At 39.5% G+C, this 10562-nt stretch overlaps 1 long non-coding RNA gene across 2 annotated transcripts; it reads left to right on the forward strand.

Moving 5' to 3' along the window:
- Positions 1-2427: 2427 nt before the first annotated feature.
- On the forward strand, positions 2428-6971 carry LOC128256788 (uncharacterized). 2 transcript variants are annotated; one of them, XR_008267817.1, is made up of 3 exons: positions 2428-2499; positions 2999-3219; positions 6746-6971. It is a non-coding gene; the product is annotated as an uncharacterized LOC128256788 (long non-coding RNA). The 2 variants fall into 2 exon arrangements; XR_008267816.1 differs by lacking the exon at positions 6746-6971 and adding an exon at positions 4191-4425.
- The last annotated feature ends 3591 nt before the right edge of the window (positions 6972-10562 follow it).

The following is a 10562-nucleotide window of genomic DNA, read 5'->3' on the forward strand; positions in this document are numbered from 1 at the left end:
AGTAGTCTAATAAAAGTTTAGAGACGAGTTATAATAAAGTTTTACTACATAGGCATTTTTATCTTCATGATCCGATTGCAACGAAAGCGAAACCGACATCTCCAAATGCCCGAAAAGAAGTTGGGAAACTTTATGTCTTCCCTGAACGATATGTCAGCCCGATCGCATCAAGCCAACCGGGCATGGCCACTGTGTGATCCTGTAAAATGTAAAACGAATTCCCCTAAGCCGCTTAAAAGAGTCTCTCCCCTCGTTGGGATCGCAAAGTGCCCGGTCTCGGCCCGAATTGAACCGTAGCCAAAGTTCATGTAACGTCAACGACTCAATACGGAGCTACTGACTTACACACGTTACGTACATATGTATGCATATTGGCCGAGGATCGGGGTATGGCATTCGTATTCCAGGTATCCCAGGAGCCAAGTTCAGGCTGAGATCCCAGAGTCTGACTCTGGCAACATGATTGCACGTATAGTGGAACAAATTCATGGCATACGCGGCAATCGCAGGCAGCACCTTGGCAATCAGCAGGGACAAGCATCAAGTCCCAAGGATTTCGGCCACGAAGACAAGAGCAATGAGCTGCTTATTGGAGTTCTGAAGGGGTTCCATAAAATTAAATAACTGATAATATTATAATAATATCAATTATTATATTATTATTAATATTAAATGATTAACAAATAAAATTGAATTTAGTTCTGATGGAGTTGCATTAAATGAAATAATTGATAATATTAAATAATTAACAAATAAAATAAGAAATATTAATATAATATAAGAAATATTTATTGAACTGTGTTTTTACCATCAAATAAATTTTTTTATTAGGCAGATAAAATATACCATCGAAGCATACACATTTTTTTTCTTCTTAAATTCCTAGAAAAAATTATCAATGTCTTATCTAAACTCAAATTATATAAAATTATATACAATCTAAGATGGGCCTTCTTGATTAAAGTATGATACATTTCTTTATGTTGTTTTAGATTAAGTTACCAACTGTCCCTGGACTTCTTCGATTGCACTTTTATTTGTGTCAAGTTTTAATTAAATTATAGACTTGGGTCTTAAATCTAGTCTAAGAACCTTTATATCCATGAGCTAGGAAGCTCTCCCAAACAGTCGGCTATGCCAACCATGAAGCATCTTCATCTTCGGGCCTGACAGAAAGCGACTCAGAAAAGGAATTAAGTTGAAATGTTGATGGGTGTGGGGTAAATCCCTCTGGGCTGTGCGGCTGCCACTGTTCTACGCTTAATGCGATGCACAGCAGAGCCGGCAGACCCGTTTGCCCCAGTCTCCCTGGCCCTGGTCTTCGCCACCGAATCTTCCCCTTTCGTCCCAAATCTACCCTAGTCTTCTCCAAACATCTCCACTCTTCTGCGCCGGCGATGTTACTGCGATGAAATCAATAAATGTAAGGCGACCGCAGAGTTTTTTTTTGTGTTTTTTCGTTCGGGTTATTCAATGCTGGCAGCACATGTTGTGAGTATGTCTGTATATTCGAGTATATCGGGACGATCTACACCAATCCGGATGTCTGTATGTCTGTCAGCCTCGGACCCTGATCTGGGACTCTCTTCTCTAGCCATACCAACGTAATTTGTAGGTAGGTTAATTCGTGGTGGTCCCTCAAAAAGTTTCCCTCATCGCAGCGGACGTTTCCTTTCCCCCGCCAACTATTTTAATGGGTTAAGAGAAGCAAAAGATTTGCCTTGTCCTCGTTAAATTGGGCGCATAATCATATTTACTTGGGGGACCGTGAATCAGCTATCTCTCTGGATCCGCCTTTGTGTATATTTTTTAAGCAAATATTTGCCTTGGTAATTTGCTACCCAAATTGTTTATTTTTTCAGCAGAAATTCGGAAGCAAACTTATGTCTTGAAAGCTGCTAGAGTAAGCTATGGTTTGATAAGGGCAAAAAATGAGAAATTTAGAAACAATATCAGTAAAGTTTACCGAAATTGTAAACAAATTTGTAAGGAAAAGTCTTAAAATTATAATGAAGAATTCTTAGAAGATCTAGTCTAGTCTTATCTTAATTTGATTTAAAACACAAATATTTATGTAAAGTCCATAAGCACCTGTTAAACCCAAGTGTAATGAAGATTTCTATTGTTTTTCCAACGAAATCTTCCATCAAACATCTTACGATTATCAGCAATCAGCGGGCCCACCTTGATTAACCGAAATCACCATTGAAATGCCCAGCCAACAAACAAATTAATTCGTAGAAAAAGGTGTGAGAAAATTAACTTGTCTTCCGTTGCCGGCGGCAAAAAAAAAAAAATAAAAGCAAAATAATCAATTAGTTTCGCAGATTCGCTCCAACCAAAAATAAGAATACAAATCGCTTTTACGGAATTACGGAAACTGTTGTAAGAGGAGGGTTTCGAGCGACGACAGAGGACGGACCGCAGATCCGACAGCAGATCAGCCGGCAGATGAGATGAAATAAGATGAGCCGAGATGAGATGAGACAACGAGCACAGGTAACAGAAGCCGTATACGCCAGATTAACGCCCGAGGCGAGATGGCTTCCACATCGACATCGACATCGACTTTGTCTTTGATCTCCGGCGACTTTTGCACTTGCGCAAAAAAAGCAAAAACAAATTCAGCACGAAGAATTCCCAGCAAATCAGATTATACCATACACAGTAGGTTCGGGACGATGGGGGGCACCGAAATTGTTTTAATTATGACATTGCCCCGGGGGTAGGAAGTGTGAGTCGAGACGACAACAACAACAACAATAGTAGTAATAATAATAATAACAATAATAACAACGGACTGGCCGTTCCCAGTGGCCTTTGATGTCCTATTCCTTTGGTCCAGTGCCGACAAGGTGTAACACCTGAAAGGGAGATATCTGGACACTCGCATCGATAATCTACGGCTCTGCAGTTCAGCCCGCTCTGATCTCTTTCTCTTACCGACACTCGCAGCGGGAATTCAATTTGGTTTACAACAATAAAACGTCTTATTTAGGTTCGGTTATTAATGATGAGTTATGGGTTCAGACCTCCTTCGGTGACGGGTCCGATCACCATCATCATGGCTGGCAACTGGAACAACTGAAACAACTAAAACAACCAATGTTCTCGGAAGGTAGAACAAATTCTTTTCTCCTCACCGATCTCGTAAATCTCGTCCTATTCGTAACCCAGCATTGACTGAACGAATCGAGCTGAATTTTCACAAAACTATAGGTGAGGTAAAAAAAAAAAAGAAATTTGCTTTGTAATGATAGAGCCCAAATTTGTATGTACGTATATTCATTTTACTAAAGTTACTTCTGGGATTAACTATTTTTTTATTTAAAAAAATAGAAAAAAAAGACTTTTATTTAACTACTTTTTCTTAACTCTGGTTTAACTGACGCAATGTATTTTATTTTGGCAACACTCAAGAACTTCAAACATCTTTGGCATTATTGCTATGGATTTGGTATTTTTATATGCATTTTATATGCAATCAATCTAAGGTATAGGCTTCTATTTTGAAGTTCCAAGTAGGTTTTTAACTGAGAAAAAGATTGGAATTTGACAGTTCCTGCTTTAAGCTTTCCATATGAACCAGAAAACGGTCCCTAGTCTAAAAAAACAAGAAAGTTACTTGAGCCACTTTGCCAACGCTACCATGACATATATTTTCAATCAGTTTCATTTAGAGACACTTTTATAATAACTTATATATGCAAGTACCTAATCTTTGCTCAACTGTTTGTCAATCCTAATGAAATCTACATAAAAAGTGAAAGATTCCCGGGTAAACGTTAAAGGCAGTTTGTCACTTCTGCTGAAACATCTGTTCGTTGGAACTCCCTCCTCCGCGTCCCCGCCCCGCCCGCCCCGCCCCTTTTCCAGCATCTACATCTACTCCCACGCAATTCATGGGAGTCGGAGTCCGTGTTTAGTTAACCTTTCCGAATGACAAACGCAGATCATTACACCGAGTGCGACAACAAACAAATAGATTCTCAAGACGAATTCCCCTGGTGGGTTGCCAAACAAAGGCGTCTCGAGACTTCATACTCGGATCTCTGTTGTCTCTGTGCGTTTTCGGTCTTTTGAATAGAGGAAGCGCTGCCCCGGCCACAATACATTAGGAAAACTGTCAAAGCTGAATGGGAACTTAAGAGGTTTAACGCGCGCTCTTAACGTTTCTTCTTTTCTTTCAGCATTTCCAGTTTCTACCTACCGCAGCAGGGAAATTGTGTATGGAACCCCAGAAAGTTTAGCCCGCATTTCAGAGTCGATCAAGTTATTAACTGGAAATTTCGATTCTTCTGTAGGGCGCTCTCTACTTTATTTGATAAATAGGCGCACGCCTAGAACGAGCTAATCGGAAACTTCCGGCACATCGAAACTTATAAATAAAGTCCTCTTTACACGCAGAAAAACGTTTTCAACAAATCCAAAGAGACAAAACTTATTTTTTAAATATTTGTTTAATGTTTCTTTTTTTTTAAAGAATTCTTAATTAATTCTTAAGCATTAAATATCTGCATATTGTACTGAACTTTAAAAACCGTGGCTTGAATTTTTTTTTCTACAAGGCTTTGGCATACTATACAGTGGCACTATTTTTTTCCAATCTGGATGCAAGCTGTGTTATTTTTGTACATTTTGTCAAAATAAAATATCTTAAAAAAAAAACAATTTTACAATATCAAGAATGAGTTTGATGTAACTCATGAGTAAGCCAGACCTCGAATTAAATAAGCAAATAAACACTTTCATAGAAGATTGAAATTTTTTGAAAATTAAATTTATTTCTAACCTTATTCGGATAAAAATAGTTAAGATGGGCTATTTTTGTAAGTGTAGGGCTGAAAAACAACAAGTGGATGGAGGCAAGAAAGACTGCCCACGCCTGACCCCGACTGCGATGCGACCAGCGAGGGACATTGTTGGGCTTATCAAGAGCCGATATTGGGCGACGTGTGCGGCCCTTGCCCCGCCCCTGGATCAATTAAAACGATGGCTAAGGGCAGCGGGCGGCGGGCTAACAACTCAATACAATGTAAACAAATGATATACGGTCACAGGGTCCATTCCCATTTCCATTTCCATTTCCAGTTTCAGTCAGTTCGGTTCTCATTTTCCGGGGCCGGAGCGATTGAAACGTTTCTACCTTTTCCACAAAAGCGACAGCCGCACAGCTGGAATCGTCCGACTGGCTCTGCAGTCGCTGCAAATCAATTCGAAAGAGATTTTCATTTGATCCGAGCTCGAGTTTGAGTCGTAAAAAGCGGGCCTGTGGTTAGGCTTACATTTTACTGGCACTGGCACTGGCACTGGCACTGGCAATGGCACTGGTACTGGTACTGGTACTGCCTGGTGGTCTTGGTCCCAGCCGATCCGCAGCGATCGTATCTGGCCAGATATGTCGGCCCAAACAAGTTGACTTGTCAACGCAGCTCCGCAAGCCACGTGAAGTGTCGTTGAGTTATGACGGTCCCGGGTTTTACTCTGCATCTGAATCCCAATCCCAATCCCAATCTGAGCTCGGAGCTAGCTCAATGTTTGGTTTTTACGACTCAGGCGGGGCATTTGCCTAATTGATCGTATTAAGCAGTGGGAAAAGTAGTTTGGGTAGTTGGGATTTGTGATTGCACCTGGGGGATCCACGCCTAGATGAACTAGCCAGGTGTCTTTTTAAGATATACTTTCGAAACTTCATCGAGTTATGAGTTTTGTCAACAGCCCCTCAACAAACCTTCTCTTCTGTTGCACAATTTATTGTTTTGAAAGTTGAAAGTAAAATTTCAATGAAATAAAAAGTAGCTTTTCCTTTATTTTAAGATCTTACATTTTTATAGTTTAAAATAAATAACATAAGTAAAATGTTTCAATTTCTATGTTTATTAATATTTCTAAAATTTAAATATATATCTGCTAAAAAGATTTAGATTTTAAATTACATAAAATCAAATTTTTATAAATCAACAAAATAACCCTGTTAAATTTAAATATTTCGGTCTGCCATTGAGTTAATGTTTAAAAAAAAGAGATATATAATAATTTAACTTACTAACTCTAAAAAATGTACGAAGAAATAATTTGTGCAGTTGTATCTTGCGGGTTGTGATTTGAAAGATTTTGAGAGATTTAAAGAAGTTTTTTATAAATACATATAGACTTTTGCCTGATTTTCTCAAATCCATTTGTGCCACCCACTCACGACTAGTACAATCTTCAGTAAGTGCCTCACATATTCCGCACAAGTTCAACATTCAATTAGTTGGGCTCACACACATAGTACTCTTACTACTTCACTTCACGGCAGTGTAAATAAAGATGGGGCGCGGAAGTGGGGTCAAGGGGGTTAAATGGCCAAGGGGTGTTGAGGAGTAACGAGGCATACCTTGGGGCCGTAAATAAGCAACTCAATGAGCAGCGATCGCCAGCGCACGTGCCTCATAAACCACCGGGCGAGTCACCAGTCTCCAAGCCGAAGTTGTACACAGAGAACAAAAAATAATATCACATTCGCTTTAGAAAAATTAAAAAAAATCTTTAATGTTTTGTATATTTTATATAAGTAATTTTACTCTAAAACACCAAAAAGTCCATTTGCTCTTATAGAATCACCAACAGATTTTTCAACATTTGAAAACCTATCACGTAAAAAATTTAAAAATGGTAATTGGTAAATGCGAAACTTATTAGAATATTTATTGAAACTATTCAAAACTTCTGATAAAATATAAAAAACCTTCTTCCTGTGTAGTTAAGTCGAACCCGAGCCGTGTGGAGTCAAGTCGAACCGAATCGAGTTGGAGACCACCCAGGTAACGATTTGTGCAGTCATTCCACGAATTCCCAGATGAGGGGGCGTCGCGTCGGTTCTCTGTGGCTTTTGTGGCAAATTCTGCAGTCGGCGGGTGCTGGGGGGCATTTCACATTTCACCAGCCTTAAGTATGCTTAGGATGGCCCACGGTACCCGCCCGGCCCATTGTCAAAGTCCAAATTATGCATGCGTCTCCAGAGATATGAACATACAGTTAGGGGAAAAATTGTAATGGCTTAAATTTTTTTTTCAAGTATATACATTTTAAATTTTTTACAATTTAAAAATAACCAAAACAGTCATAGGCTTTGCCCTATAAAAAAAGATTTATGATAGTTCTGATCACCATAACATTATTAAATTTTACAGATAAAACGAATAAATCGATATACAAAATTCAGTGTAATTCAGTAAATAAAGTAATAATAAGTAAAATTAAGAAATATATGTATTAAAGCAATAAGGCACATTAAACCATTCTAGAATTAATTATCTTATCACTTTTTTCTTATTTAATAAACTCACTTTAAGTAAAAAAGTTTTTTAAATTTTTTTTATACCCTATTTGATATTAAAAATTAATTATGAGATAAAATATTTGTAAACCGTATTGCCAAGTAGTATGTTTTGAAAAAATAACATAAGGTTACGTTTTAATTGGATAAAATGTATATCTCAGTTTTGTATTATTTTGACCGCCATCGTGTTTATGGTAATTGCCGAGCCGTGGTTGCGGCAGTGCAGGGCAATAAGGCTCTGCGCATAACGCCCACGCAGTCGCAGTGTCGTCATGGTCGCCGTAGTCACAGTCGAAGCGGCGAACGAAATTAATTTGACAGCCAACGCAAAACGCATGCGTCGTCAACATTCCTCGCCTCCACTTTGGCCACCCCGTCACCCACCCGTCCAGCCGTGCACCACCCTCCGTTCCCCGGATATATCTCCGATCTCCGGGGATTCGACAACGACGACAGGCAGACCCACTGACGTTCCGGGCTTATCGCCTTACTTTTATATCTATCTTAAGCTTGTTGTTGGCTCGTCTCGTTCGCCCTCTTCAGCTATACCTCTTCTCATTGTCGTTATCGTCGTTGCAGTCACATTAACACATCCGACTTCAAAAAGGGTTATGCGATGAGCTGAACTGATGTCGGAGGGACTGGGATTACGAGGGAATTGATGGTTTGGGGATTTGCAGCCGGCACCGGGATGAGATCCGAATCGAAGGGATACGCCAACTTCAGTTTGCTCGTCTTAGCTTGATTGTTTTCCGAATAATCTTAATATACAGCTATACCAAAATATGTATCAATTTTGAATCATTGCCATATAGACTGGTATACAGTTATGAAATATGTAGTAGCAGACACCCAAACAAGTTACTTTCAAGCAAGTAACTACTAAGTTACTGCTTAACTTTTTGAACTAAAATGGTTTGTTTAGCTCCCAACTTCCAATTAAGTCGGCAACCCACTTCATTACCCTTTCAAAAAAGAAGGGCCACCCGCAAGGCACTTTCCATTTGAGCTGAAATGAACTTCTGGTGGAAATGTCGCCACGCGTAGGTTCGCCAAATGATAACCGCAAAAAAAGAACCAAACCCATCGAAAACAAAATCCAAAACCGAAACAGTCGCAGATCGAGACTGAAGTGGGTTGGGGCATGTACACTCTAAAAAATCATCTTCAATTTCTTCAATCTTTACCAAATGTTTTGATATATAATTTATATCGTTGTATTTTGAATAAAAGAAAAAACTATAATTTTTAATACAGAAAACAAAAAAAAAATGTTTGTTTTAGATGTCAAACTCAATTACACCGCTTGGAAATTATTTGGCAAAGGTTTTTTGCCAAGTGCATTGTGAGCAGCAGAGCTTAAAGCCTGACAGGACCACACAAGAAGCTGGAAAAGCCACACACACCGTCGAGGAGGCGGGGGCCGACTGCTCAGTTCCCCAGTTCCTCAGTTGGTGATGTCGGTTGCCAGTTGCCGGTTGCCGTTGGACGGGGCGGTTGATTACATGAACAAACGAACCGAACCGATCCGAAGTTCCAGACCCAGTCCGGTCCGGTCGGATCCCCCAGATCGCAAACCCAACCGCAAATGCCGACGCCAAGATAACGAGTTAACCCAAACCCAAGCCCCAGTCAAACCGCAGGCATCGGGACACTTGGGGGAAAAGGAGACGAGGCCGAGCGAACCACACACGCCATGTCGCAGGGGAATCGGAATCGCGGGCCTACGTATTACCGGTGGCAAATAGTAATTATTACATTAAATGCACCGCAATAATGCAGCAGCGACGTCAACATTTAGCCATAAAAATTGCTTGCACTTCGCAACTGCAAATGCAGTTAAACTTTAAGTGCCGAAGCGAGAAGTACACCGAAAACAATTGTTTTTGTTGCTCAAATTATGTCATACTTTATACTTTTTGAGAACTGAGCTAATTAATATACATAAGTATATAATAGTTGTGCAGTGAATGATAAACACACAAGAAATACATAAGCATAAATATCATTGTGATGATATAACATGCAAGACGATAATATTTTTTCCAAGTAGACTATGTGAATGGGTTATGGTGGGGGGAGGAAGGGGCAACAGCAAGAGTTACAACCAACCGGGTTATGTTAATGGCGCTATAGGCCAATGACAAATGCAATTGCATTGCCAGTTAGCTCGGCTACAGGGACGTGGGGATTGTGTATCAAGTTGGGGTCTAGGCAACGCTGCACTATAAATTAAGACATTATACGATTAAAAACAAACAGCCTGTCGTTAAAGTCGCCGAAGGAGTAAAAGAGACGGAGGAATGGAGTAGGAGATCAGGGTTAGAACCTAGCTCAAGCAACGGGCTTATGAGCGAGACCTTATAATTGATATCATTCACCATTCATGCTAAGTTGAACAAAGAAGGAAGTAGTAATTAGTAGTAACCAGTTTTGACAATTTTAGATATGTTGATATTTAAATAATTAAAATTGTCCCAGAAATGTACTTAACCCCTAAAAAAAGGCCATAAAGTTATTACAAAAATCAACATATTACCAAATTAAACTAATGCTTATTATATTCTTGGAATGGGGCGACTTCATGGGATGGGGCGACTTCATGTAGATTGGGTTGAAGGAAATACCGGCTTTAAGTATTTTTACTGTATAAAAGAAAATTATTAATACTCAAATTTTTTAGCATCTCCTTATAATAATTACCAATTCTAGAATTTTATAATTATTTTCGAAGCCTTAACGATTTAACTATTTGACCTTAAACTTAACTTATCAACTCAAATATAATGATGAAGTTTTTAGAATAAACTATTTTTGTATGTAAATGATGACCAAATATGAACAAACTTCAACAAAACGAAGCTTTGCTTCCAGGCGGGCAAAGATCCAAACTCCAACTCCAGCCATAAAAGCAAGAACTTTAGCCAGTGGCGTACGCATGATTTTGTCAGGGGGGTTTTGGCATATTTTATGTTTGTAGTCGTCAATTGTTTAGTTAAAATGAAAGACAAAAAGTCTTGTCAAAGTAAAGTTTCTTAAAGGGGGCTAAAACCCAAAAAGCCCCTTCGCTTGCGCCCCTGGAAGCTCCAAGGGAAACGGCAAATGAAGCTCTCAAAGCAAACTGCGCTTCGTTGGTGGTCCATTCCATTGGCAGCTGCCGCCACACATACAGCTCCTGCACTAGTGTATGTGAGTATCTCCCTCTCTCTATCTCTCTTGGGGAATTGGAGCTGCAGGC

The sequence above is a fragment of the Drosophila gunungcola genome (genome assembly GCF_025200985.1).
Source record: "Drosophila gunungcola strain Sukarami chromosome 2R unlocalized genomic scaffold, Dgunungcola_SK_2 000030F, whole genome shotgun sequence".
In the NCBI taxonomy this organism is placed as follows: Eukaryota; Metazoa; Arthropoda; class Insecta; order Diptera; family Drosophilidae; genus Drosophila; species Drosophila gunungcola.